The 27,843-nt window shown below is 45.7% G+C and overlaps 1 long non-coding RNA gene across 1 annotated transcript; it reads right to left on the reverse strand.

Annotated features, from left to right (window-relative positions):
• Positions 1–26,504, reverse strand: LOC143785914 (uncharacterized). Its single transcript, XR_013218150.1, has 3 exons — positions 26,467–26,504; positions 259–393; positions 1–64 (listed from the first exon to the last, which is right to left on the reverse strand). It is a non-coding gene; the product is annotated as an uncharacterized LOC143785914 (long non-coding RNA).
• Positions 26,505–27,843: the final 1,339 nt, after the last annotated feature.

Genomic DNA, 27,843 nt, shown 5'->3' on the forward strand with positions numbered 1-27,843 from the left:
GCCAGAGTGTCTAACAGCCTTTCAATTCTGGCTTCTAGATCCTCCATGGTCACACTGCCGGCTGCTGTGGGTCAAAAAGCATAACATTAATAACACAGTAGTCTCCCGATACTGGGCTAGGATGACATCCCCATACTAGCGTTTAGGATGAATGAAACCTCTCTGTGGCGGTGGAGTCTCAGAAACTACCCCTGCTGTCCCGGGTTAGTTAGAGAGAGGCAGTGAGTGACAATCTTAAGCGTGTTTAAAAAAATGTACGTGGCAAGACCTCATCTGGGGACATATTCTCTGAAGGAGAGAAGACCGGAAGTGAAAGAGGGGGCCAGTACTGCGCGGACTCAGGGGTGGTTCCACAGGGACTCCCATCATGCCTCCGTCCGTGACTATGTGCAGCTATATTAATCCCATAATCCAAAAAGAGGAAAAGATTTAATGTAGGCAAAGCATTAGCACTTCGATTATAGATGCTGAATTAAATTACCTATTTAAGGTATGAAGTGACACATTAGTGAACAAAGGTAAAAAAAGCTTTATTAACATATAGTTTTAAAATTACAATTTTTAAAAAGACAGGATGGTGTAAACAAATGGACCTCCAAAATACAAACAGGGGGGGACCCGCGATTCACAGTTACAATATATTAACCCCTTCATGACCCAGCCTATTTTGGCCTTAATGACCTTGCCGTTTTTTGCAATTCTGACCAGTGTCCCTTTATGAGGTAATAACTCAGGAACGCTTCAACGGATCCTAGCGATTCTGAGATTGTTTGACATATTGGGCTTCATGTTAGTGGTAAATTTAGGTCGATAATTTCTGAGTTTATTTGTGAAAAAAATGGAAATTTGGCGAAAATTTTGAAAATTTCGCAATTTTCACATTTTGAATTTTTATTCTGTTAAACCAGAGAGTTATGTGACACAAAATAGTTAATAAATAACATTTCCCACATGTCTACTTTACATCAGCACAATTTTGGAAACAAATTTTTTTTTTGCTAGGAAGTTATAAGGGTTAAAATTTGACCAGTGATTTCTCATTTTTACAACAAAATTTAAAAAACCATTTTTTTAGGGACCACCTCACATTTGAAGTCAGTTTGAGGGTTCTATATGGCTGAAAATACCCAAAAGTGACACCATTCTAAAAACTGCACCCCTCAAGGTGCTCAAAACCACATTCAAGAAATTTATTAACCCTTCAGGTGTTTCACAGCAGCAGAAGCAACATGGAAGGAAAAAATGAACATTTAACTTTTTAGTCACAAAAATGATCTTTTAGCAACAATTTTTTTATTTTCCCAAGGGTAAAAGGAGAAACTGGACCACGAACGATGTTGTCCAATTTGTCCTGAGTACGCTGATACCTCATATGTGGGGGTAAACCACTGTTTGGGCATACGGCAGGGCTTGGAAGGAAAGGAGCGCCATTTGACTTTTTGAATGAAAAATTGGCTCCAATCTTTAGCGGACACCATGTCGCGTTTGGAGAGCCCCCGTGTGCCTAAACATTGGAGCTCCCCCACAAGTGACCCCATTTTGGAAACTAGACCCCCCAAGGAACTTATCTAGAAGCATAGTGAGCACTTTAAACCCCCAGGTGCTTCACAAATTGATCCGTAAAAATGAAACAGTACTTTTTTTTTTTCACAAAAAAATTATTTTAGCCTCAATTTTTTCATTTTCACATGGGCAACAGGATAAAATGGATCCTAAAATTTGTTGGGCAATTTCTGCTGAGTACGCCGATACCTCATATGTGGGGGTAAACCACTGTTTGGGTGCACGGCAAGGCTCGGAAGGGGAGGCGTGCCATTTGACTTTTTGAATGGAAAATTAGCTCCAATCGTTAGCGGACACCATGTCGCATTTGGAGAGCCCCTGTGTGCCTAAACATTGGAGCTCCCCTACAAGTGACCCCATTTTGGAAACTAGACCCCCCAAGGAACTTATCTAGATGCATAGTGAGCACTTATAACCCCCAGATGCTTCACAGAAGTTTATAACGCAGAGCCGTGAAAATAAAAAATAATTTTTCTTTCCTCAAAAATGATTTTTAGCCCAGGATTTTTTAATTCTCCAAGGGTAATAGGAGAAATTGGACCGCAAATGTTGTTGTCCAGTTTGTCCTGAGTACGATGATACCCCATATGTGGGGGTAAACCACTGTTTGGGCACACGGCAGGGCTCGGAAGGGAAGGCACGCCATTTGGCTTTTTGAATGGAAAATTAGCTCCAATCATTAGCGGACACCATGTCACGTTTGGAGAGCCCCTGTGTGCCTAAAGATTGGAGCTCCCGCACAAGTGACCCCATTTTGGAAACTAGACCTCCCAAGGAACTAATCTAGATGTGTGGTGAGCACTTTGAACCCCCAAGTACTTCGCAGAAGTTTATAACGCAGAGCCGTGAAAATAATAAATGTGTTTCCTTTCCTCAAAAATATTTTTTTAGCCCAGAATTTTTTATTTTTGCAAGGGTAACAGGAGAAATTGGACCCCAAAAGTTGTTGTCCAGTTTCTCCTGAGTACGCTGATACCCCATATGTGGGGGTAAACCACTGTTTGGGCACATGCCGGGGCTCGGAATGGAAGTAGTGACGTTTTGGAATGCAGACTTGGAATGGTCTGCGGGCGTCACGTTGCATTTGCAGAGCCCCTGATGTGCCTAAACAGTAGAAACACCCCACAAGTGACCCCATTTTGGAAACTAGACCCCCCAAGGAACTTATCTAGATGTGTGATGAGCACGTTCAACCCCCAAGTGCTTCACAGAAGTTTACAACGCAGAGCCGTGAAAATAAAAAATCATTTTTCTTTCCTCAAAAAAGATGTTTTAGCAAGCAATTTTTTATTTTCACAAGGGTAACAGGAGAAATTGGGCCCCAATGTTTGTTGCCCAGTTTGTTGTGAGTACGCTGATACCCCATATGTGGGGGTAAACCACTGTTTGGGCACACGACAGGGCTCGGAAGGGAAGTAGTGACATTTGAAATGCAGACTTTGATGGAATGGTCTGCGGGCGTCACGTTGCATTTGCAGAGCCCCTGATGTGCCTAAACAGTAGAAACACCCCACAAGTGACCCCATTTTGGAAACTAGACCCCCCAAGGAACTTATCTAGATGTGTGATGAGCACGTTCAACCCCCAAGTGCTTCACAGAAGTTTACAACGCAGAGCTGTGAAAATAAAAAATCATTCTTCTTTCCTCAAAAATGATGTCTTAGCAAGTAATTTTTTATTTTTGCAAGGGTAACAGGAGAAATTGGACCCCAACAGTTGTTGCCCAGTTTGTCTTGAGTACGCTGGTACCCCAAATGTGGGGGTAAACCACTGTTTGGGCACACGTCGGGGCTTGGAAGGGAGGGAGCACCATTTGACTTTTTGAATGCAAGATTGGCTGGAATCAATGGTGGCGCCATGTTGCGTTTGGAGACCCCTGATGTGCCTAAACAGTGGAAACCCCTCATTTCTAACTTCAACACTAACCCCAACACACCCCTAATCCTAATCCCAACTGTAGCCATAACCCTAATCCCAACCCTAACCCCAACACACCCGTAACCCTAATTCCAACCCTAACCCTAATCCCAACCCTAACCCTAATCCCAACCCTAACCACAACTGTAACCCCAACACACCCCTAACCCTATCCGTAACCCTAACCACAAGCCTAATCTTAACCCTATTTCCAACCCTAGCCCTAATTCCAACCCTAACCCTAAGGGTATGTGCCCACGTAGCGGATTCGTGTGAGATTTTTCCGCACGACTTTTGAAAAATTTGTAAGTAAAAGGCACTGCGTTTTACCTGCGGATTTACAGCAGATTTCCAGTGTTTCTTTGTGCGGATTTCACCTGTGGATTCCTATTGAGGAACAGGTGTAAAACGCTGCGGAATCCGCACAAAGAATTGACATGCTGTGGAAAATACAACGCAGCATTTCTGCACGGAATTTTCCGCACCATGGGCACAGCGGATTTGGTTTTCCATAGGTGTACATGGTACTGTAAACCTGATGGAAAACTGCTACGAATTCGCAGCGGCCAATCCGCTGCGGATCCGCGGCCAATCCGCTGCGGATCCGCGGCCAATCCGCTGCGGATCCGCAGCCAAATCCGCACATGCCATAACCCTAACCCTACCCCTAACCCTAACCCTACCCATAACCCTAACCCTAGTTCTAACCCTAACCCTAGTTCTAACCCTAACCCTAGTGGAAAAAAATATATATATTTTCTTTATTTTATTATTGTCCCTATCTATGGGGGTGATAAAGGGGGGGGGGTTTATTTATAATTTTTTTTATTTTGATCGTTGTGGTAGAACCTACCACAGCGGTCAAAATGTTCTTGTAAGGAATCTGCCGGCGGGCGTACTGAGCATGCGCCCGCCATTTTGGAAGATGGCGGCGCCCAGCGAGGAGACGGCCGGACACCGGGGGGATCGGTAAGTATGAAGGGGTGGTGGGGGGGTGGATCGGAGCACAGGGGGGGTGATCGGACCACAGGGGGGGTGATCGGACCACAGGGGGGAGCGGAAAGCAGGACGGGGGAGCCGGCAGGCGGACGGAGGGGACCGGACCCCATAACGGAGGACTGGGGGGGCGATCGGTGGGTGTGTGGGGGGGTCACTAAAGTATTTCCAGCCATGGCCGATGATATTGCAGCATCGGCCATGGCTGGATTGTAATATTTCACCTGTTTTTTAGGTGAAATATTACAAATCGCTCTGATTGGCAGTTTCACTTTCAACAGCCAATCAGAGCGATCGTAGCCACGGGGGGGTGAAGCCACCCCCCCTGGGCTGAAGCACCACTCCCCCTGTCTCTGCAGATTGGGTAAAATGGGAGTTAACCCCTTCACCCGATCTGCAGGGACGCGATCATTCCATGACGCCACATAGGCGTCATGGGTCGGATTGGCACGGGTTTTCATGACGCCTATGTGGCGTCATGGGTCGGGAAGGGGTTAAGAATGAAATATACATATGGCGTATTGCTATGCTAGAATCAGTATCCCTATAGAGGAATAAGGCTGTCTATGTGGATGGACAAAAAAAACATCTCTTTGCAGATACCACATGACAGTCTAACCATTTAAATAGAGGGTATAACTGAGAAATAAGCAATTAGTGATATGTATATGTATTTAACAATGCCCTCACACACGGAAATAAAGAATGGCTCAGGTGGTAATAATGATGGATTTTATAGTAATATGGAATTGAAAGTGATATTTACTGCTAGTATTTGTTGCTGGGCATTTAAAAGAAATGACAATGAAGCTATAGAGAAGATTGGCCACTAGATGGCAATATAGGAGGAAACATAATTTCCTAGGTAAGACGGCCTCAAAGAAAAGAAGCAAGAAAAGAGTAAATAATCACCAGAGCCAAAACTGGTATTTTACCTGATGATGGGTAGAGGTAGGTGAAGATGGACTGTGAAGGCAGGTCACCTCCTGTGCCCGACGAGCGCCGTTTCGCCTTTCGGCTTCTTCAAAAACAGGAGGGGCAATGGAGTCTAGGTGTTTGAATGGGTTTATATGTCCGAGAAGCCAGGTGTGACGTACCAAAGGGGGCGGGGTTGGTCGGCCAGGTACATGTGAGTTGGTAAGGATATCAGGGTGTTACTATGGACGCGTTGCTATCGGCGCATGAGGACACCATAAGTGACGTGCAAAAGAGGGGCGGATTTGGGCTGGGATTACACATGGAGTGAGTGGGCGTGTCTAAAATTCGCTGGGAATATGTGAATGGTTAGCGGCGTATGAAAGCGCCAGGAGGGAAAAAAACAGTAGGACAACAAAGAAGAAAAAGCCCTGTACGTCAAGTTAGTGTGCATGTCCAGTGTTATTGAAGTATACAAGCGGCGTGAATAGCAGCGCATGGGCATGGTAAGGTGCTCTGGAGAAAAAGAGGACTTGCGGTCTCGCGTCTAGTGATGGGCGAGCATCATCATAATGACGCTGATCGCAAGTCGAGCAGAGACACGGGACCGGCGCATGCGCGCACACACGCTTAAAGCGAAAGGCAGAAAAAACACACCCACCTCCTCCCCATTTTGAAAGAAGCTGCAGATACTATAGGAGGAAAAAGATCAGAAGGTGGAGATAACATTGGACCCCAACAGTTGTTGCCCAGTTTGTCCTGAGTACGCTGGTACCCCAAATGTGGGGGTAAACCACTGTTTGGGCACACGTCGGGGCTTGGAAGGGAGGGAGCACCATTTGACTTTTTGAATGCAAGATTGGCTGGAATCAATGGTGGCGCCATGTTGCGTTTGGAGACTGTTGTGAATTTGGATTCTGGGCTCCCCCGGTGGCCGCTTGTGGAATTGGACTTGTCATCCTCTTTCCTGTTTCACCTGATTCCATCAGTAGTGGGTGTCGCTATTTAAGCTCATTTCTCTGGTGGTTTCTTGCCGGTCAACAATGTTATCTGATGCCTCTCAGTGCTTGTTCCTGCTTCTAGACAACTACTGATAAGTTGGACTTTTGTCCATGTTTTGTTTTGCCTATTTGTTCCAGTTCGCAGCTGAAGTTTTGTTACTGTGTCTGGAAAGCTCTCGTCGATCAGGGATTGCTACTCTGGCGTTATGAGTTAATGCCAGAGTTTAAGGTAATCTCTGGATGGTGTTTTGTTAGTATTTTTCTGCTGACCATGAAAGTATACTATCTGTCTTCTGCTATCTAGTAAGCGGACCTCAAATTTGCTAAGACTATTTTCCTGCTGCGTTTGTTGTTTCATCTGAACTCACCGTCATTATATGTGGGGGGCTACTGTCTTCTTTGGAATATTTCTCTAGAGGTGAGCCAGGTCTTATATTTCCCTCTGCTAGCTATTTAGGTCTTAGGCCAGAGCTGGGCATCTAGCGATAAATAGGAAATGCTACCTGGCTATTTCTAGTTGCGCGGCAGGCTTAGTTCATGGTCAGTATAGTTCCATCTTCCGAGAGCTTGTCCCTCTATAGGCTTGCTATGATCTCTGCCTGCAGAGATCATGACAGTTTGACCGGCCTCTAAAGTGTTAAAGACCCAGGTTGAGAAAGGAGAGTTATAAGAAGTCTGCTGGAATTTTTTTTTTTTTTTCCTCCAGTCTGCCTTGCTGCAGTCTTTTTTCTCTCTCTCCTCCTAATCTCTGTATGCTCTGTGTGCACCTGACAATAATGGATCTCCAGAATGTAACTGCGGGTTTGAATAATCTCATCACGAAAGTACAAAATTTACAAGATTTTGTAGTACATGCTCCGGTATCTGAGCCGAGAATTCCTTTGCCGGAGTTCTTCACAGGGAATAGAGCTAGCTTCCAGAATTTCCGAAATAATTGTAAGCTTTATTTGTCCCTGAAGTCTCGTTCAGCTGGAGACCCTGCTCAGCAGGTTAGGATTGTGATTTCCTTGCTCAGGGGTGACCCTCAAGATTGGGCCTTCTCATTGCCAGCAGGGGATCCTGCGTTACGCGATGTGGATGCGTTTTTTCTGGCCTTGGGCTTGCTTTATGAGGAACCTCATTTGGAACTTCAGGCAGAAAAAACTTTGATGGCACTATCTCAGGGGCAAGACGAAGCTGAAGTTTTCTGCCAAAAATTCCGTAAATGGTCTGTGCTTACTCAGTGGAATGAGTGCGCCTTGGCGGCAACTTTCAGAGAAGGTCTCTCTGATTCCGTTAAGGATGTTATGGTGGGGTTCCCTTTGCCTGCAGGTCTGAATGAGTCCATGACAATGGCTATTCAGATTGATAGGCGTCTGCGGGAGCGCAAACCGATGCACCATCTGGCGGTGTCTATGGAAAAGACGCCAGAAAGTATGCAGTGTGATAGAATTCTGTCCAGGAGCGAGCGACAGAATTTTAGACGGAAGAATGGATTGTGTTTCTATTGTGGGGATTCTACTCATGTTATATCGGCATGCTCTAGGCGTACAAAGAAGCTTGATAAGTCTGTTTCCATTGGCACCATTCAGTCTAAGTTTATTTTGTCTGTAACCCTGATTTGCTCTTTGTCATCCATTGCCACGGACGCCTATGTTGACTCTGGCGCCGCTCTGAGTCTTATGGATTGGTCCTTTGCCAATCGTTGTGGTTTTGATTTAGAGCCTTTGGAGACTCTTATTCCTCTGAAGGGGATTGACTCCACCCCATTGGCTAATAATAAACCACAATACTGGACACAAGTAACCATGCGTATCAATCCGGATCACCAGGAGATTATTCGTTTCCTGGTGCTGTATAATTTACATGACGATTTGGTACTGGGATTGCCATGGTTGCAGTCTCACAACCCAGTCTTGGACTGGAGAGCTATGTCTGTGTTGAGCTGGGGATGTAAGGGTATTCATGGGGACGTACCTTTGGTTTCTATTTCGTCGTCCATTCCCTCTGAAGTCCCTGAGTTCCTCTCTGATTATCAAGACGTCTTTGACGAACCCAAGCTTGGGTCGTTACCTCCGCACCGTGAGTGCGATTGTGCCATAGATTTGATACCGGGTTGTAAATATCCAAAGGGTCGTTTGTTTAATTTGTCTGTGCCGGAACATGCTGCTATGCGGGAATATATAAAGGAGTCTTTGGAAAAGGGACATATTCGTCCATCTTCTTCTCCCTTGGGAGCTGGGTTTTTCTTTGTCTCAAAAAAAGACGGCTCTTTGAGACCATGTATTGATTATCGGCTTCTGAATAAGATCACTGTTAAGTATCAATACCCATTGCCATTGCTTACTGATTTGTTTGCTCGTATAGAGGGTGCTAAGTGGTTCTCTAAAATTGATCTTCGTGGGGCGTATAATTTGGTGCGGATCAGGCAGGGGGATGAGTGGAAGACCGCATTTAATACGCCCGAGGGCCACTTTGAGTATTTGGTCATGCCTTTTGGTCTTTCTAATGCCCCTTCAGTTTTCCAGTCTTTTATGCATGATATTTTCCGCGATTTTCTGGATAAATTTATGATAATATATCTGGATGATATTCTGATTTTTTCTGATGACTGGGACTCTCATGTCCAGCAGGTCAGGAGAGTTTTTCAGGTTCTGCGGTCTAATTCTTTATGTGTGAAGGGGTCTAAGTGCGTTTTTGGGGTCCAGAAAATTTCCTTTTTGGGGTATATTTTTTCTCCCTCTTCCATTGAGATGGATCCCGTCAAGGTGCAAGCTATTTGTGACTGGACTCAGCCCTCCTCTCTTAAGGGTCTTCAGAGATTTTTGGGCTTTGCCAACTTTTACCGCCGATTTATTGCTGGTTTTTCGGATGTCGTTAAACCACTGACTGATTTGACCAGACAAGGCGCTGATGTTGCTAATTGGTCCCCTCATGCTGTAGAGGCCTTTCAGGAGCTTAAACGCCGTTTTGCCTCTGCCCCTGTGTTGCGTCAGCCTGATGTGAATCTGCCTTTTCAGGTTGAGGTTGACGCTTCGGAGATCGGAGCTGGGGCAGTGTTGTCGCAGAAAGGTTCCGACTGCTCCGTCATTAGGCCTTGTGCCTTCTTTTCTCGCAAATTTTCGCCCGCAGAGCGGAATTATGATGTTGGGAATCGGGAGCTTTTGGCCATGAAGTGGGCGTTTGAGGAGTGGCGCCATTGGCTCGAGGGGGCTAGGCATCAGGTGGTGGTATTGACTGACCACAAAAATTTGATTTATCTTGAGACTGCCAGACGCCTGAATCCTAGACAGGCGCGCTGGTCTTTATTTTTTTCTCGCTTTAATTTTGTGGTGTCATACCTACCGGGTTCTAAGAATGTTAAGGCAGATGCCCTTTCTAGGAGTTTTGACCCGGACTCTCCTGGTAATTCTGAACCCACAGGTATCCTTAGGGAGGGAGTAATTTTGTCGGCCGTTTCTCCTGATCTGCGGCGGTCCTTGCAAGAGTTTCAGGCGGATAGACCGGATCGTTGTCCGCCTGATAGACTGTTTGTTCCGGATGATTGGACCAGCAGAGTCATCTCTGAGGTACATTCTTCTGCATTGGCAGGTCATCCCGGAATTTTTGGTACCAGGGATTTGGTGGCAAGATCCTTCTGGTGGCCTTCTCTGTCACGAGATGTGCGAGTCTTTGTGCAGTCATGTGACGTTTGTGCTCGGGCCAAGTCTTGTAGTTCTCGGGCTAGCGGACTGCTGTTGCCCTTGCCTATTCCTAAGAGGCCTTGGACACACATCTCGATGGATTTTATTTCAGATCTGCCTGTTTCCCAGAAGATGTCTGTCATCTGGGTGGTCTGTGACCGTTTCTCTAAAATGGTCCATTTGGTTCCTCTGCCCAAGTTGCCTTCTTCTTCTGAGTTGGTTCCTCTGTTTTTTCAGAATGTTGTCCGATTGCACGGTATTCCTGAGAATATTGTTTCTGACAGAGGTACCCAATTTGTGTCTAGATTTTGGCGGGCATTCTGTGCTAGGATGGGCATAGATTTGTCTTTTTCATCTGCTTTTCACCCTCAGACTAATGGCCAGACCGAGCGGACTAATCAGACCCTTGAGACATATCTGAGGTGTTTTGTCTCTGCTGACCAGGATGATTGGGTTGCTTTTTTGCCATTGGCAGAGTTCGCCCTCAATAATCGGGCCAGTTCTTCCACCTTGGTGTCCCCGTTTTTCTGTAATTCGGGGTTTCACCCTCGATTTTCCTCCGGTCAGGTGGAATCCTCGGATTGTCCTGGAGTGGATGCGGTGGTGGAGAGATTGCATCACATCTGGGGGCAGGTTATGGACAATTTGAAGTTGTCACAGGAGAAGACTCAGCGTTTTACCAACCGTCATCGTCGTGTTGGTTCTCGGCTTTGTGTTGGAGATTTAGTGTGGCTGTCTTCTCGTTTTGTCCCTATGAGGGTCTCTTCTCCTAAGTTTAAACCTCGGTTTATCGGCCCTTATAGAATATTGGAGATTCTTAATCCTGTTTCTTTCCGTTTGGACCTCCCTGCGTCCTTTTCCATTCATAACGTTTTTCATCGGTCGTTATTGCGCAGGTATGAGGTACCTGTTGTACCTTCTGTTGAGCCTCCTGCTCCGGTGTTGGTTGAGGGTGAGTTGGAGTACGTTGTGGAGAAAATTTTGGACTCTCGTGTTTCCAGACGGAAACTCCAGTATCTGGTCAACTGGAAGGGTTACGGCCAGGAGGATAATTCTTGGGTCAATGCATCTGATGTTCATGCTTCTGATCTTGTTCGTGCCTTCCATAGGGCTCATCCTGGTCGGCCTGGTGGATCTGGTGAGGGTTCGGTGCCCCCTCCTTGAGGGGGGGGTACTGTTGTGAATTTGGATTCTGGGCTCCCCCGGTGGCCGCTTGTGGAATTGGACTTGTCATCCTCTTTCCTGTTTCACCTGATTCCATCAGTAGTGGGTGTCGCTATTTAAGCTCATTTCTCTGGTGGTTTCTTGCCGGTCAACAATGTTATCTGATGCCTCTCAGTGCTTGTTCCTGCTTCTAGACAACTACTGATAAGTTGGACTTTTGTCCATGTTTTGTTTTGCCTATTTGTTCCAGTTCGCAGCTGAAGTTTTGTTACTGTGTCTGGAAAGCTCTCGTCGATCAGGGATTGCTACTCTGGCGTTATGAGTTAATGCCAGAGTTTAAGGTAATCTCTGGATGGTGTTTTGTTAGTATTTTTCTGCTGACCATGAAAGTATACTATCTGTCTTCTGCTATCTAGTAAGCGGACCTCAAATTTGCTAAGACTATTTTCCTGCTGCGTTTGTTGTTTCATCTGAACTCACCGTCATTATATGTGGGGGGCTACTGTCTTCTTTGGAATATTTCTCTAGAGGTGAGCCAGGTCTTATATTTCCCTCTGCTAGCTATTTAGGTCTTAGGCCAGAGCTGGGCATCTAGCGATAAATAGGAAATGCTACCTGGCTATTTCTAGTTGCGCGGCAGGCTTAGTTCATGGTCAGTATAGTTCCATCTTCCGAGAGCTTGTCCCTCTATAGGCTTGCTATGATCTCTGCCTGCAGAGATCATGACAGGAGACCCCTGATGTGCCTAAACAGTGGAAACCCCTCATTTCTAACTTCAACACTAACCCCAACACACCCCTAATCCTAATCCCAACTGTAGCCATAACCCTAATCCCAACCCTAACCCCAACACACCCGTAACCCTAATTCCAACCCTAACCCTAATCCCAACCCTAACCCTAATCCCAACCCTAACCACAACTGTAACCCCAACACACCCCTAACCCTATCCGTAACCCTAACCACAAGCCTAATCTTAACCCTATTTCCAACCCTAGCCCTAATTCCAACCCTAACCCTAAGGGTATGTGCCCACGTAGCGGATTCGTGTGAGATTTTTCCGCACGACTTTTGAAAAATTTGTAAGTAAAAGGCACTGCGTTTTACCTGCGGATTTACAGCAGATTTCCAGTGTTTCTTTGTGCGGATTTCACCTGTGGATTCCTATTGAGGAACAGGTGTAAAACGCTGCGGAATCCGCACAAAGAATTGACATGCTGTGGAAAATACAACGCAGCATTTCTGCACGGAATTTTCCGCACCATGGGCACAGCGGATTTGGTTTTCCATAGGTGTACATGGTACTGTAAACCTGATGGAAAACTGCTACGAATTCGCAGCGGCCAATCCGCTGCGGATCCGCGGCCAATCCGCTGCGGATCCGCGGCCAATCCGCTGCGGATCCGCAGCCAAATCCGCACATGCCATAACCCTAACCCTACCCCTAACCCTAACCCTACCCATAACCCTAACCCTAGTTCTAACCCTAACCCTAGTTCTAACCCTAACCCTAGTGGAAAAAAAAATATATATTTTCTTTATTTTATTATTGTCCCTATCTATGGGGGTGATAAAGGGGGGGGGTTTATTTATTATTTTTTTTATTTTGATCGCTGTGGTAGAACCTACCACAGCAGTCAAAATGTTCTTGTAAGGAATCTGCCGGCGGGCGTACTGAGCATGCGCCCGCCATTTTGGAAGATGGCGGCGCCCAGCGAGGAGACGGCCGGACACCGGGAGGATCGGTAAGTATGAAGGGGTGGTGGGGGGGTGGATCGGAGCACAGGGGGGGTGATCGGACCACAGGGGGGGTGATCGGACCACAGGGGGGAGCGGAAAGCAGGACGGGGGAGCCGGCAGGCGGACGGAGGGGACCGGACCCCATAACGGAGGACTGGGGGGGCAATCGGTGGGTGTGTGGGGGGGTCACTAAAGTATTTCCAGCCATGGCCGATGATATTGCAGCATCGGCCATGGCTGGATTGTAATATTTCACCTGTTTTTTAGGTGAAATATTACAAATCGCTCTGATTGGCAGTTTCACTTTCAACAGCCAATCAGAGCGATCGTAGCCACGGGGGGGTGAAGCCACCCCCCCTGGGCTGAAGCACCACTCCCCCTGTCTCTGCAGATTGGGTAAAATGGGAGTTAACCCCTTCACCCGATCTGCAGGGACGCGATCATTCCATGACGCCACATAGGCGTCATGGGTCGGATTGGCACGGGTTTTCATGACGCCTATGTGGCGTCATGGGTCGGGAAGGGGTTAAGAATGAAATATACATATGGCGTATTGCTATGCTAGAATCAGTATCCCTATAGAGGAATAAGGCTGTCTATGTGGATGGACAAAAAAAACATCTCTTTGCAGATACCACATGACAGTCTAACCATTTAAATAGAGGGTATAACTGAGAAATAAGCAATTAGTGATATGTATATGTATTTAACAATGCCCTCACACACGGAAATAAAGAATGGCTCAGGTGGTAATAATGATGGATTTTATAGTAATATGGAATTGAAAGTGATATTTACTGCTAGTATTTGTTGCTGGGCATTTAAAAGAAATGACAATGAAGCTATAGAGAAGATTGGCCACTAGATGGCAATATAGGAGGAAACATAATTTCCTAGGTAAGACGGCCTCAAAGAAAAGAAGCAAGAAAAGAGTAAATAATCACCAGAGCCAAAACTGGTATTTTACCTGATGATGGGTAGAGGTAGGTGAAGATGGACTGTGAAGGCAGGTCACCTCCTGTGCCCGACGAGCGCCGTTTCGGCTTCTTCAAAAACAGGAGGGGCAATGGAGTCTAGGTGTTTGAATGGGTTTATATGTCCGAGAAGCCAGGTGTGACGTACCAAAGGGGGCGGGGTTGGTCGGCCAGGTACATGTGAGTTGGTAAGGATATCAGGGTGTTACTATGGACGCGTTGCTATCGGCGCATGAGGACACCATAAGTGACGTGCAAAAGAGGGGCGGATTTGGGCTGGGATTACACATGGAGTGAGTGGGCGTGTCTAAAATTCGCTGGGAATATGTGAATGGTTAGCGGCGTATGAAAGCGCCAGGAGGGAAAAAAACAGTAGGACAACAAAGAAGAAAAAGCCCTGTACGTCAAGTTAGTGTGCATGTCCAGTGTTATTGAAGTATACAAGCGGCGTGAATAGCAGCGCATGGGCATGGTAAGGTGCTCTGGAGAAAAAGAGGACTTGCGGTCTCGCGTCTAGTGATGGGCGAGCATCATCATAATGACGCTGATCGCAAGTCGAGCAGAGACACGGGACCGGCGCATGCGCGCACACACGCTTAAAGCGAAAGGCAGAAAAAACACACCCACCTCCTCCCCATTTTGAAAGAAGCTGCAGATACTATAGGAGGAAAAAGATCAGAAGGTGGAGATAACATTGTGTATTGAATAAATGAGGTGACATTTCTGCATTCATTAAAAGGAAAAGGGGGGGGGGAAAGGGGGAGGGGAGGGGGAAGAAGTAAGAAACAGAAAATGTAACAATGAACCGGAGGTTGTAGAGACCATGTGACCTTACGGGGGTAAATCATTAAGCTGGCTGATAACTTAAAAGTTAGCATAAATAAGGTATTGTGCGGTACTTTGAGGAGGACAAAAGAGTGAATGGAGGCCAAGGGTGCTTATTATGTCCTAATATAAGAAAATATTAAGATTAGGCATTAAGATGACCTCCTGAGAGGAATATAGGTAAAAGTTAAGATAAAGGGGTAATTAACTTATTATAAGTGGGTAAAATGTGAAATTAAAGTGCTGAGTGCGAGAAGGCAAAGAGGATAATAATTGGTTGTGGCCTATACATACGGAAGATGGTAGTCATAGGTGATAGTACTATCAATAAGACCATTAACACTATCCTAGCATGCATAGTGCCACAAGAGTGGTATATTTTAAAGATCGAAAATCCATCCCTTGTAAGAGATGCGATAATACATTTTATGACAAAATAAGTGAAAAAGAGGCCACGGATACTTATTATGCTCTAGTATAAGAAAATTTAAAGATAGATATTGAAAAGACCTCATAGGATGTAGCTGAAGGTTTAAAAGGTAAGGGGGAAATATCCTATTATAATCGTAAAAAGTGAAAGCAGGGAAATAGAGGTGCTAGGTGCGATAAAGGCAGTAAAGGTAATAATAAATAATTGTGACCTCTAAATGGGAAAGATGGTGGTCATAAATGACGAATGTCATTAACGATAAAACAAAGAAGCATTATCCTAAAATACATAATGTCACGAAACTAATGTATACTAGTGATATAAAAATAGAAAATCCATTCCTTAAACGGACGGGAAAGTACATTGTACGCATATAATCAACATGCAGTCTAAATTAAGTGAAAAGTCCGTTCATTGAAAAAGGCGAGATAATGCAATATATACAGATGATTCATGTGCAGTCCAAGTTACTGAGATATTCGCTATTTCATTGTTTCCAGCTCTCTTCCTCCGGCCGCCACAGGACAAAGAATAAAGAACCAGATAAGGACCGTCCCCCCGGGAAAAAAAGAGACCAGGACATATACAACACCTGAGGTAAGTAAAAAGAAACGCAGTTAAAAAATATATGGGAAGATTAAAAACAGGTGACATGGGAGTCAATGAAGAAAAAGAAGCAATAAATAAAGAAGCAAAAGAAGTTAAAACCTAGAAAACCATTAAAAACCTCATAATGACACTATATTAATTTTAATAGTTATTATTAAAGACACAGCGATTTTATAAGAAGGATGCAAAGCCATGGTTCTCGTTAAGGCCATTGGGCGCGATGGTGTTAAGACGATATATCCATCTGCTTTCCTGTTGTGAAAGTGCCTTTCCCAAATCCCCTCCTCTTATTCCCAGGTCCACCTGATCTATAACTTTAAAGGTTAGGCCCCTAGGTTGGGAGTTATGATATAATTTAAAATGTCTGGGTAGGGTTTAGAGTGATGAAATGTCATCCACCGTTTTAGATTTTTCTATATCCCTGATATGTTCCCTAACCATGATTTTAAATTCTCTTGTTGTTAGGCCTACGTATATTAGGTTGCAGGGGCAGGTGGCGTGATATATTACTCCGAGGGAAGCACACGTTAGATATTTTCTGATGGTCTATGTTTTAGATCCATCGGAGTTGGAGAATTTCTTAGCTTTTTTCAAGTTTCCACACGCTTTGCATAGTCCGCAGGGGAAGAACCCTTGTAGGATAGTTGGGCATGGTGGATTAGAGATAGGGTTGTAATGGCTATGGACCAATATGTCTTTAAGGTTGCGGCTTCTTTTTGCCACCAGGGAGGGCTGTGAAGGGAGACATTTTTTTAGGACTGGGTCTGTCATTAGTATATGCCAATGTTTCTTGAGAATATTTTTAATGTCCAACCACTGGTTATGATAGGTTGAGATGAACCTTACTTGGCTGTCTTGGGAACTAGTGTCCTTGTATCTTGGATATAGAAGTTGTTCCCTGGGGGCTTTTTTGGCTTTTTTGTAGCCCTGTCTTATAGAGCGTTTGCTGTATCCCCTATTCCTGAATCTATCAGTTAGGTCCAGCGCCTGCTTTTCAAAATCACTGTTTTGGGAACAGATTCTCTTGGCCCTCAGAAACTGACCCGTGGGGATGCCTTTAATGGTTGCTGGGGGGTGGGAGGAAGTGGCATGTAGGAAAGAGTTGGTGGAAGTTGGCTTCCTATACAGATCCGTGGTGATGGTGCCATTTGGCATAGTCGAAATTTTTAGGTCTAGAAATTCTAGTTCCCTCCCATATTTGTAGGTTAACCTTATATTCTGGTTATTATGATTTAGTTTATTCATAAGAATATCTAGATTATCGGCAGTGCCTTCCCAGATAAACCAAACGTCGTCTATATAGCGCATCCACCCTTGAATGTTGTCAATCTCGCTAATTTCATCCCCTAGAAAGATAGTCCTCTCCCATGCCCCCAAGAACAAGTTGGCATACAAGGGGGCACAAGAAGCCCCCATCGCAGTGCCCTGGGTTTATAGGTACATTTTGTTGTTGAAGGTGAAAGCATTGTGATGGAGAATAAAGTCTAATAGAGTGAGGATGAAATTTGCTGTAGGGGGTTCCAAGGTGCTCATCTGGAGATATCCAGATACGGCCTTTAGGCCATCACTGTGGCGGATGGACGTGCATAAGGACTCCACATCTGCTGTTACCATCAGCATGTGGTCCTCTAGGCATAGATGGTTGAGTCTCTGTAGTGCTGCTGTGGTATCCTGTATGTAGGAAGGGAGAGTTGTCACCAGGGGTTTAAGATAGTGATCAATGAAGTTACAGACTATTTCACATAGGCCCTCGTTCCCTGATACAATGGGCCTTCCCGGTGGATCTAGGGGATTTTTATGTATTTTGGGGACCAAATATAAAGTTGGCAACTTAGGATGGAGATTTTTAATGTGGTCCAACATTTTTTTGGGGATGATTCCGTGATCGAAAGCCTGATTCACAATTTCAATGAGTTTACTATGAAAATTTGAAAGTGGATTGGTAGATAGTTTTTTGTAGCATCCTGGTTCATTTAGGAGTCTCAAGGCCTGCTTCTCATATAGAGTAGTTGGCCATATTACTAAATTCCCCCCCTTGTCTGCGGGTTTAAAAACTACGTCAGACAAGGACTGTAACTGAGGTAAAGCCAGTCTTTCCTCTTTATTTATATTGGATGTCCAGGGTGGAGGTTTTTGGAGTGTCTCTATATGAGAAGTAAAGACCTTAGTGAAAATCTCAATGGCAGATGTCATAGTGATGGGAGGGAATTTTTTGCTCTTATTAAATAGACCGTGGGGGAAATTGCTCACCTCCGGGGAATTTTCCTCTAGAAGAGCCTCCAGATTATTAAGCGTCTCTCTTTCTTCATCCATGGAACAGATGTCACTGTTCATATTTCTGTAGTGTAGTTTTTTGAAAGTTAGTTTGCGAGCAAAAAGATGTACTGTTATGACCCCAATGGCGAGGGTCTCAGAGATATCAGCAAGTCTGCAAAGTACAAAAATCCAGCTCATAGGGCAGTGGTAACTGGGTTGACCATATATCTACTCCTAACGCCAACCCTAGAAGTAGCCGGGGAACATGCCTACATTGGTCGCTAGATGTCTCGCGCCAGCCGGAGAGCTAACTACCCCTAGAAGAGGAAAACAAAGACCTCTCTTGCCTCCAGAGAAAGGACCCCAAAAGTAGGATACAAGCCCCCCCACAAATAATAACGGTGAGGTAAGAGGAAATGACAAACACAGAGATGAACTAGGTTTAGCACAGAGAGGCCCACTTACTAATAGCAGAATATAGTAAGATAACTTATATGGTCAACAAAAACCCTATCAAAAATCCACGCTGGAGATTCAAGAACCCCCGAACCGTCTAACGGCCCGGGGGGAGAACACCAGCCGCCCTAGAGCTTCCAGCAAGGTCAGGATACAGATAATATACAAGCTGGACAAAAAATGCAAACAATAACGAATTGCAAAAAGCAAAAAAGCAGACTTAGCTTAATCAAGCAGGAACCAGGATCAGTAGACAAGAGCACTACAGATTAGCTCTGATATCAACGTTGCCAGGCATTGAACTGAAGGTCCAGGGAGCTTATATAGCAACACCCCTGACCTAACGACCCAGGTGAGCATAAAAGGAATGACTGACAAACCCAGAGTCAAATCACTAGTAGCCACTAGAGGGAGCCAAAAAGTAAATTCACAACAGTACCCCCCCCTTAGTGAGGGGTCACCGAACCCTCACCAAGACCACCAGGGCGATCAGGATGAGCGGCGTGAAAGGCACGAACTAAATCGGCCGCATGCACATCAGAGGCGACCACCCAGGAATTATCCTCCTGACCATAGCCCTTCCACTTGACCAGGTACTGAAGCCTCCGCCTGGAGAGACGAGAATCTAAGATCTTCTCCACCATGTACTCCAACTCGCCCTCAACCAACACCGGAGCAGGAGGCTCAGCAGAAGGAACCACAGGCACAACGTACCGCCGCAACAAGGACCTATGAAATACGTTGTGAATGGCAAACGACACCGGAAGATCCAGGCGAAAGGATACAGGATTAAGGATCTCCAATATCTTGTAAGGACCAATGAATCGAGGCTTAAATTTGGGAGAGGAGACCTTCATAGGAACAAATCGAGAAGACAGCCATACCAAATCCCCAACACGAAGTCGGGGACCCACACCGCGGCGGCGGTTGGCAAAACGCTGAGCCTTCTCCTGTGACAACTTCAAGTTGTCCACCACATGATTCCAGATCTGCTGCAACCTATCCACCACAGAATCCACCCCAGGACAGTCAGAAGGCTCCACATGTCCCGAGGAAAAACGAGGGTGGAAACCAGAGTTGCAGAAAAATGGCGAAACCAAGGTGGCAGAACTAGCCCGATTATTAAGGGCAAATTCAGCCAACGGCAAGAAGGTCACCCAATCATCCTGATCAGAAGAGACAAAACACCTCAAATACGCCTCCAGAGTCTGATTAGTTCGTTCCGTTTGTCCGTTAGTCTGTGGATGAAAAGCGGACGAAAACGACAAATCTATGCCCATCCTACCACAAAAGGATCGCCAGAACCTGGAAACAAACTGGGATCCTCTGTCCGACACAATATTCTCAGGAATGCCGTGCAAACGAACCACGTTCTGGAAGAACACAGGAACCAGATCAGAAGAGGAAGGCAGTTTGGGCAAAGGAACCAGATGGACCATCTTGGAGAAACGATCACATATCACCCAGATGACAGACATGCCATGAGACACCGGAAGATACGAAATGAAATCCATAGAGATGTGTGTCCAAGGTCTCTTCGGGACAGGCAAGGGCAAAAGCAACCCGCTGGCACGAGAACAGCAAGGCTTAGCTCGAGCACAAGTACCACAGGACTGCACAAATGACCGCACATCTCTTGACAAGGAAGGCCACCAAAAGGACCTGGCCACCAGATCTCTGGTGCCAAAAATTCCCGGGTGCCCTGCCAACACTGAGGAATGAACCTCGGAAATGACTCTGCTGGTCCATTTAGCAGGCACAAACAATCTGTCAGGTGGACAAGAGTCAGGCCTACCAGCCTGAAATCTCTGCAACACACGTCGCAGATCTGGAGAAATAGCTGACAGGATAACTCCTTCCTTAAGAATACCCACAGGTTCAGCGACTCCAGGAGCATCAGGCACAAAGCTCCTAGACAGAGCATCGGCCTTCACATTCTTAGAACCTGGTAAATACGAAACCACAAAGTCAAAACGGGAGAAAAACAATGACCAGCGGGCCTGTCTAGGATTCAGGCGTTTAGCAGACTCGAGGTACATCAGATTTTTGTGATCAGTGAAGACCACCACACGATGCTTAGCACCCTCGAGCCAATGACGCCACTCCTCAAATGCCCACTTCATGGCCAACAACTCCCGATTGCCCACATCATAATTTCGCTCTGCCGGCGAAAACTTCCTAGAGAAAAAGGCACAAGGTCTCATAGTAGAGCAACCAGGGCCTCTCTGCGACAAAACGGCCCCTGCCCCAATCTCCGAAGCATCCACTTCAACCTGAAAGGGAAGTGAGACATCAGGCTGGCACAAAACAGGCGCTGAAGTAAACCGGCGCTTCAACTCCTGGAAAGCCTCCACGGCAGCAGGAGCCCAGTTAGCCACATCAGAGCCTTTCTTGGTCATATCCGTCAACGGTTTAACAACGCTAGAAAAATTAGCGATAAAACGACGGTAGAAGTTAGCAAAACCCAAGAACTTCTGAAGACTCTTAACTGACGAGTAGTGTTGAGCGATACCATCCGATACTTGAAAGTATCGGTATCGGAAAGTATCGGCCGATACCGGCAAAGTATCGGATCCAATCCGATACCGATACCCGATACCAATACAAGTCAATGGGACTCAAGTATCGGACGGTATTCCTGATGGTTCCCAGGGTCTGAAGGAGAGGAAACTCTCCTTCAGGCCCTGGGATCCATATAAATGTGTAAAAGAAAGAATTAAAATAAAAAATATTGCTATACTCACCTGTCCGACGCAGCCTGGACCTCAGCGAGGGAACCGGCAGCGTTGTTTGTTTAAAATTCGCGCTTTTACTTGGTTACGTGAAGTCCCGGCTTGTGATTGGTCAGGGCGGCCATGTTGCCGGGACGCGGACCAATCACAGCAAGCCGTGACGAAATTACGTCACGGCTTGCTGTGATTGGTCCGCGTCCCGGCAACATGGCCGCCATTAACCAATCACAAGCCGTGACGTCACGGGAGGCTGGACACGCGCGCTTTTTAAAAAGCGCGCGTGTCCAGCCTCCAGTGACGTCCCGGCTTATGATTGGTCACGGCGCCATGTTGCCGGGACGCGGACCAATCACAGCAAGCCGTGACGAAATTACGTCACGGCTTGCTGTGATTGGTCCGCGTCCCGGCAACATGGCCGCCATTAACCAATCACAAGCCGTGACGTCACGGGAGGCTGGACACGCGCGCTTTTTAAAATGGGCGCGTGTCCAGCCTCCCGTGACGTCCCGGCTTGTGATTGGTTGCGTCTCCCATGTGACTGCGACGCAACCAATCACAACGCCGGAACGTAATTTTAAAATCCTGAAGGACCTGAAATTACGTCACGGCTTGCTGTGATTGGTTGCGTCGCCCATGTGACTGCGACGCAACCAATCACAACGCCGGAACGTAATTTTAAAATCCTGAAGGACCTGAAATTACGTCACGGCTTGCTGTGATTGGTTGCGTCCCGGTCACATGGGCGGCACGCAACCAATCACAAGCCGGGACTCACGTAAAGGATAGAAAAGCGCGAATTTTAAACAAAGAACGCTGCCGCTTCCCTCGGTAAGGTGCAGGCTGCGTCGGAGAGGTGAGTATAGCAATATTTTTTATTTTAATTCTCTCTTTTACACATTTTTACATTAATGTTGTTTCGATACCGATACCCGATATCACAAAAATATCGGATCTCGGTATCGGAATTCCGATACAGCAAGTATCGGCCGATACCCGATACTTGCAGTATCGGAATGCTCAACACTACTGACGAGGGTTGAGTCCAATCATGAATAGCTCGAACCTTGACTGGGTCCATCTCCACAGCAGAAGGGGAAAAAATGAACCCTAAAAAGGGAACCTTCTGTACACCAAAGAGACACTTTGAGCCTTTAACAAACAAAGAATTTTCACGCAAAATCTTGAAAACCATCCTGACCTGTTCCACATGCGAGTCCCAATCATCAGAAAAAACCAGAATATCATCCAGATAAACGATCAAAAATTTATCCAGATACTTCCGGAAAATGTCATGCATAAAGGACTGAAAAACTGAAGGTGCATTAGAGAGCCCAAATGGCATCACCAAGTACTCAAAATGACCTTCGGGCGTATTGAATGCGGTTTTCCATTCATCTCCTTGCTTAATGCGCACAAGGTTGTACGCACCACGAAGGTCTATCTTGGTGAACCACTTGGCACCTTTAATCCGGGCAAACAAGTCTGACAACAACGGCAAAGGATACTGAAATTTGACAGTGATCTTATTCAAAAGCCGATAGTCAATACAAGGCCTCAAAGATCCGTCCTTTTTAGCCACAAAAAAGAATCCCGCACCAAGAGGGGAAGAAGAAGGACGGATATGCCCCTTCTCCAGAGACTCCTTGATATATGAACGCATCGCGGTATGTTCAGGTACCGACAGATTAAACAGTCTTCCCTTAGGAAACTTACTGCCTGGAATCAAATCTATTGCACAGTCACATTCCCTATGAGGAGGCAATGCACTTGACCTAGACTCGCTGAAGACATCCTGATAATCAGACAAATACTCCGGAACTTCCGAAGGCGTAGCAGTAGCAATAGACACGGGCAGGGAATCTCCATGAATTCCATGACAGCCCCAACTTGACACTGACATTGCCTTCCAGTCCAAGACTGGATTATGGGTCTGTAACCATGGCAACCCCAAAACTACCAAATCATGCATCTTATGCAGAACAAGAAAACGTATCACCTCCCGATGTTCAGGAGTCATGCACATGGTAACCTGTGTCCAAAACTGCGGCTTATTTTCTGCCAATGGTGTAGCGTCAATACCCCTAAGAGGGATAGGATTTTCTAATGGCTCAAGAACAAAACCGCAACGTTTGGCAAATGACAGATCCATAAGACTCAGGGCAGCACCTGAATCTACAAACGCCACGACAGGATACGATGACAGTGAGCAAATCAAAGTTACAGATAGAATGAACTTAGGTTGCAAATTACCAATGGCGACAGGACTAACAACCTTAGTAAGACGCTTAGAGCATGCTGAGATAACATGTGCAGAATCACCACAGTAGTAACACAAGCCATTCTGGCGTCTATGAATTTTCCGCTCATTTCTAGTCAGGATTCTATCACATTGCATTAAATCAGGTGCCTGTTCAGATAACACCATGAGGGAATTTGCGGTTTTGCGCTCCCGCAACCGCCGATCAATTTGAATCGCCAGGGCCATGGAATCATTCAGACCTGTGGGAATGGGAAAACCCACCATCACATTCTTAATGGCTTCAGAAAGGCCATTTCTAAAATTTGCAGCCAATGCACACTCGTTCCACTGGGTCAGCACGGACCATTTCCGAAATTTTTGGCAATACACCTCAGCCTCGTCCTGGCCCTGAGACATAGCCAGCAAGGCTTTTTCTGCCTGAATCTCAAGATTGGGTTCCTCATAAAGCAAACCGAGCGCCAGAAAAAACGCATCAATATCAGCCAATGCCGGATCTCCTGGCGCCAGCGAGAAAGCCCAATCCTGAGGGTCGCCTCGTAAAAAAGAAATAACAATTTTCACTTGCTGAGCGGAGTCTCCAGAGGAACAGGGTCTCAGGGACAAAAACAATTTACAATTATTCCTGAAATTTCTAAACTTAAATCGGTCTCCGGAAAACAGTTCAGGAATCGGTATCTTAGGTTCTGACATAGGATTTCTGGTAACATAATCTTGTATGCCCTGCACACGAGCAGCAAGCTGGTCCACACTTGTAATCAAGGTCTGGACATTCATGTCTGCAGCAATCACAAGCCACTCAAAGGTAAAGGGGAAAAGAAAAAAAAAAAAAAATGAGAGAGAGAAAAAAAAAACTCAGAACTTTCTTTCTTATAATCCCACTTCTGCAATGCATTTAACATTTAGTACTGGCCTGGCAAACTGTTATGACCCCAATGGCGAGGGTCTCAGAGATATCAGCAAGTCTGCAAAGTACAAAAATCCAGCTCATAGGGCAGTGGTAACTGGGTTGACCATATATCTACTCCTAACGCCAACCCTAGAAGTAGCCGGGGAACATGCCTACGTTGGTCGCTAGATGTCTCGCGCCAGCCGGAGAGCTAACTACCCCTAGAAGAGGAAAACAAAGACCTCTCTTGCCTCCAGAGAAAGGACCCCAAAAGTAGGATACAAGCCCCCCCACAAATAATAACGGTGAGGTAAGAGGAAATGACAAACACAGAGATGAACTAGGTTTAGCACAGAGAGGCCCACTTACTAATAGCAGAATATAGTAAGATAACTTATATGGTCAACAAAAACCCTATCAAAAATCCACGCTGGAGATTCAAGAACCCCCGAACCGTCTAACGGCCCGGGGGGAGAACACCAGCCGCCCTAGAGCTTCCAGCAAGGTCAGGATACAGATAATATACAAGCTGGACAAAAAATGCAAACAATAACGAATTGCAAAAAGCAAAAAAGCAGACTTAGCTTAATCAAGCAGGAACCAGGATCAGTAGACAAGAGCACTACAGATTAGCTCTGATATCAACGTTGCCAGGCATTGAACTGAAGGTCCAGGGAGCTTATATAGCAACACCCCTGACCTAACGACCCAGGTGAGCATAAAAGGAATGACTGACAAACCCAGAGTCAAATCACTAGTAGCCACTAGAGGGAGCCAAAAAGTAAATTCACAACAATGTACATCTTTTATCGCTGTAAACGGATCTAGGTAAGATGAAGGGGAAAAGGATAAACCTTTTTTTTTGAAGAAGCCGAAAGGGGAAACGGCGCTCGTCGGGCACAGGAGGTGACCTGCCTTCCCAGTCCATCTTCACCTACCTCTACCCATCATCAGGTAAAATACCAGTTTTGGCTCTGGTGATTATTTACTCTTTTCTTGCTTCTTTTCTATGAGGCCGTCTTACCTAGGAAATTATGTTTCCTCCTATATTGCCATCTAGTGGCCAATCTTCTCTATAGCTTCATTGCCATTTCTTTTAAATGCCCAGCAACAAATACTAGCAGTAAATATCACTTTCAATTCCATATTACTATAAAATCCATCATTATTACCACCTGAGCCATTCTTTATTTCCGTGTGTGAGGGCATTGTTAAATACATATACATATCACTAATTGCTTATTTCTCAGTTATACCCTCTATTTAAATGGTTAGACTGTCATGTGGTATCTGCAAAGAGACGTTTTTTTTCATCCATCCACATAGACAGCCTTATTCCTCTATAGGGATACTGATTCTAGCATAGCAATACGCCATATGTATATTTAATTCTTAATAATATATTGTAACTGTGAATCGCGGGTCACCCCCTGTTTGTATTTTGGAGGTCCATTTGTTTACACCATCCTGTCTTTTTAAAATTTTTAATTTTAAAACTATATGTTAATAAAGCTTTTTTTTACCTCTGTTCGCTAATGTGTCACTTCATACATTAAATAGGTAATTTAATTCAGTATGTGCAGCTATAACTTGAAGATTAAAAAAAAATATTATTATTATTTCTTATTTTATTCTTGACATTTGAAATGTAAAAAAAAAAAAAACTTATCATGAACAATACAATTAACAGGGCAAACCTACTAGGATGTTGAGGCATTGACCCGGAGAGCAACGCTGGATCTGAGGCGGTGTGGGATGCCTCGTGGTGGCAGCGCTGGGTCTTTGCCTCTTTGAATGAAAAAAAACAGGTGCTGTCAGTATACATGGCAACAGTGACTGCGGGGGGGCGTACCTGCAACCAAATCCCAATCACATTATTGTGGAAATTTACTAGGATGTTGAGGCATTGACTCCTAGGGCACAGCTGGATCAGAGGCGGTGTGGGATGCCTCGTGGTGGCGGCGCTGTGTCTTTGCCTCTTTGAATGAAAAAAACAGGTGCTGTCAGCATACATGGCAACAGTGACTGTGGGGGGGCGTACCTGCAACCAAATCCCAATCACATTATTGTGGAAACCTACTAGGATGTTGAGGCATTGACCCGGAGGGCACCGCTGGATCAGAGGCGGTGTGGGATGCCTCGTGGCCAAAAAAAAGGTATATTTAACCATTATGTTGTGTGCTGTATTAATTAACTAGTGGAGCAGGCCAGGGCCAGCCAAGCCAAGGCAGACACAAAAGAGTAGGTTTACCTTTCCATATAGTGTGCGCACAAAATGGCAGCCATAGCAAAAGAGTTTGCAAACCGCATCCTAAAGTGCCTCCATTTTGTGCGTCCGCTTGCCAGATGCACAAGATGGCTGCCAGAAATGTTTTATACATCTTTTTACCTAGTACATAGATAAGCATTGCTGCATAGCCATACACTATACACAGAAGAAACAAACAACAACTCAAAAGATGTCATACCGTTGATGAGCTAAAAAACGGGAACGCCAAAGGTGCATTTCTGGAGCCCGGCGGCACAACCGCGACGCTGTGCATACCGGTGTCACAACCGCGACGCTGTGCATAAACGGAAATGCTATAGCGATGCAGATCGTGCGGCAGCACGGCTGAGTCAAGGACCTCCTCTGGGTGTTGTTAGGCGGTGCCATACAGCGTCTTTCGAGCTAAAATTGCGGCGAGACAATGATCTGCTCCTCTGGGGCAGACTGAGCTCCGCTTTTTAGTGAGCAAAATGGATGCCCTGGACTACGAGGGCCTGGAGACTCGACCTGCCCACCAGAACCTCCACAAGCAGGAGATGCTGCTGTTATGACCTGATGGGTACGAAGCAGTGCTGAGATGACCTGGTGGGTAAAACCAATCATGTACAAGCTCTGAGGAGGTGGTAACTTTACTGACCGCAAGCCCTACACCTAACACCAACACTAGAAATAGCCGTGGAGCTTTCCTATCTCTGCCTAGACGCCTCTTCACAGCCTAAAAGCTAACTACCCCTGAAGATGGAAATGGAAAACTATCTCGCCTCAGAGAAACCCCCAAAGGAAAGATAGCCCCCCACAAACATTGACGGTGAGTGGAGAGGGAAATGACGAACTCAGAAATGAAACTAGATTTTAGCAAAGGAGGCCAAAACTATCTAAATAGACAGAGATAGAAAAGACTACTGTGTGGTCAGTATTAAAAAAACTAAATATCCACGCAGAGTTTACAAAAAATAACCTCCCCACTGACTCACGGTGTGGAGGGGCAAATCTGCTACCCCAGAGCTTCCAACTAGCCGCAATAATTCATACTGGCAAGCTGGACAAAAAGACATAACATTAACTTGAACTGAAGGTCATAAGCAGGGAAATACCCCAAAAACTAGCAGACTTATCTTAAGCTGAAATGTACTGGCCAACAAAGCACTTCCAGGAAAGGACTGAGTCCACAGGAGGAACATTGACAGC

The sequence above is a fragment of the Ranitomeya variabilis genome, chromosome 7 (genome assembly GCF_051348905.1).
Source record: "Ranitomeya variabilis isolate aRanVar5 chromosome 7, aRanVar5.hap1, whole genome shotgun sequence".
NCBI classification, from domain to species: Eukaryota; Metazoa; Chordata; class Amphibia; order Anura; family Dendrobatidae; genus Ranitomeya; species Ranitomeya variabilis.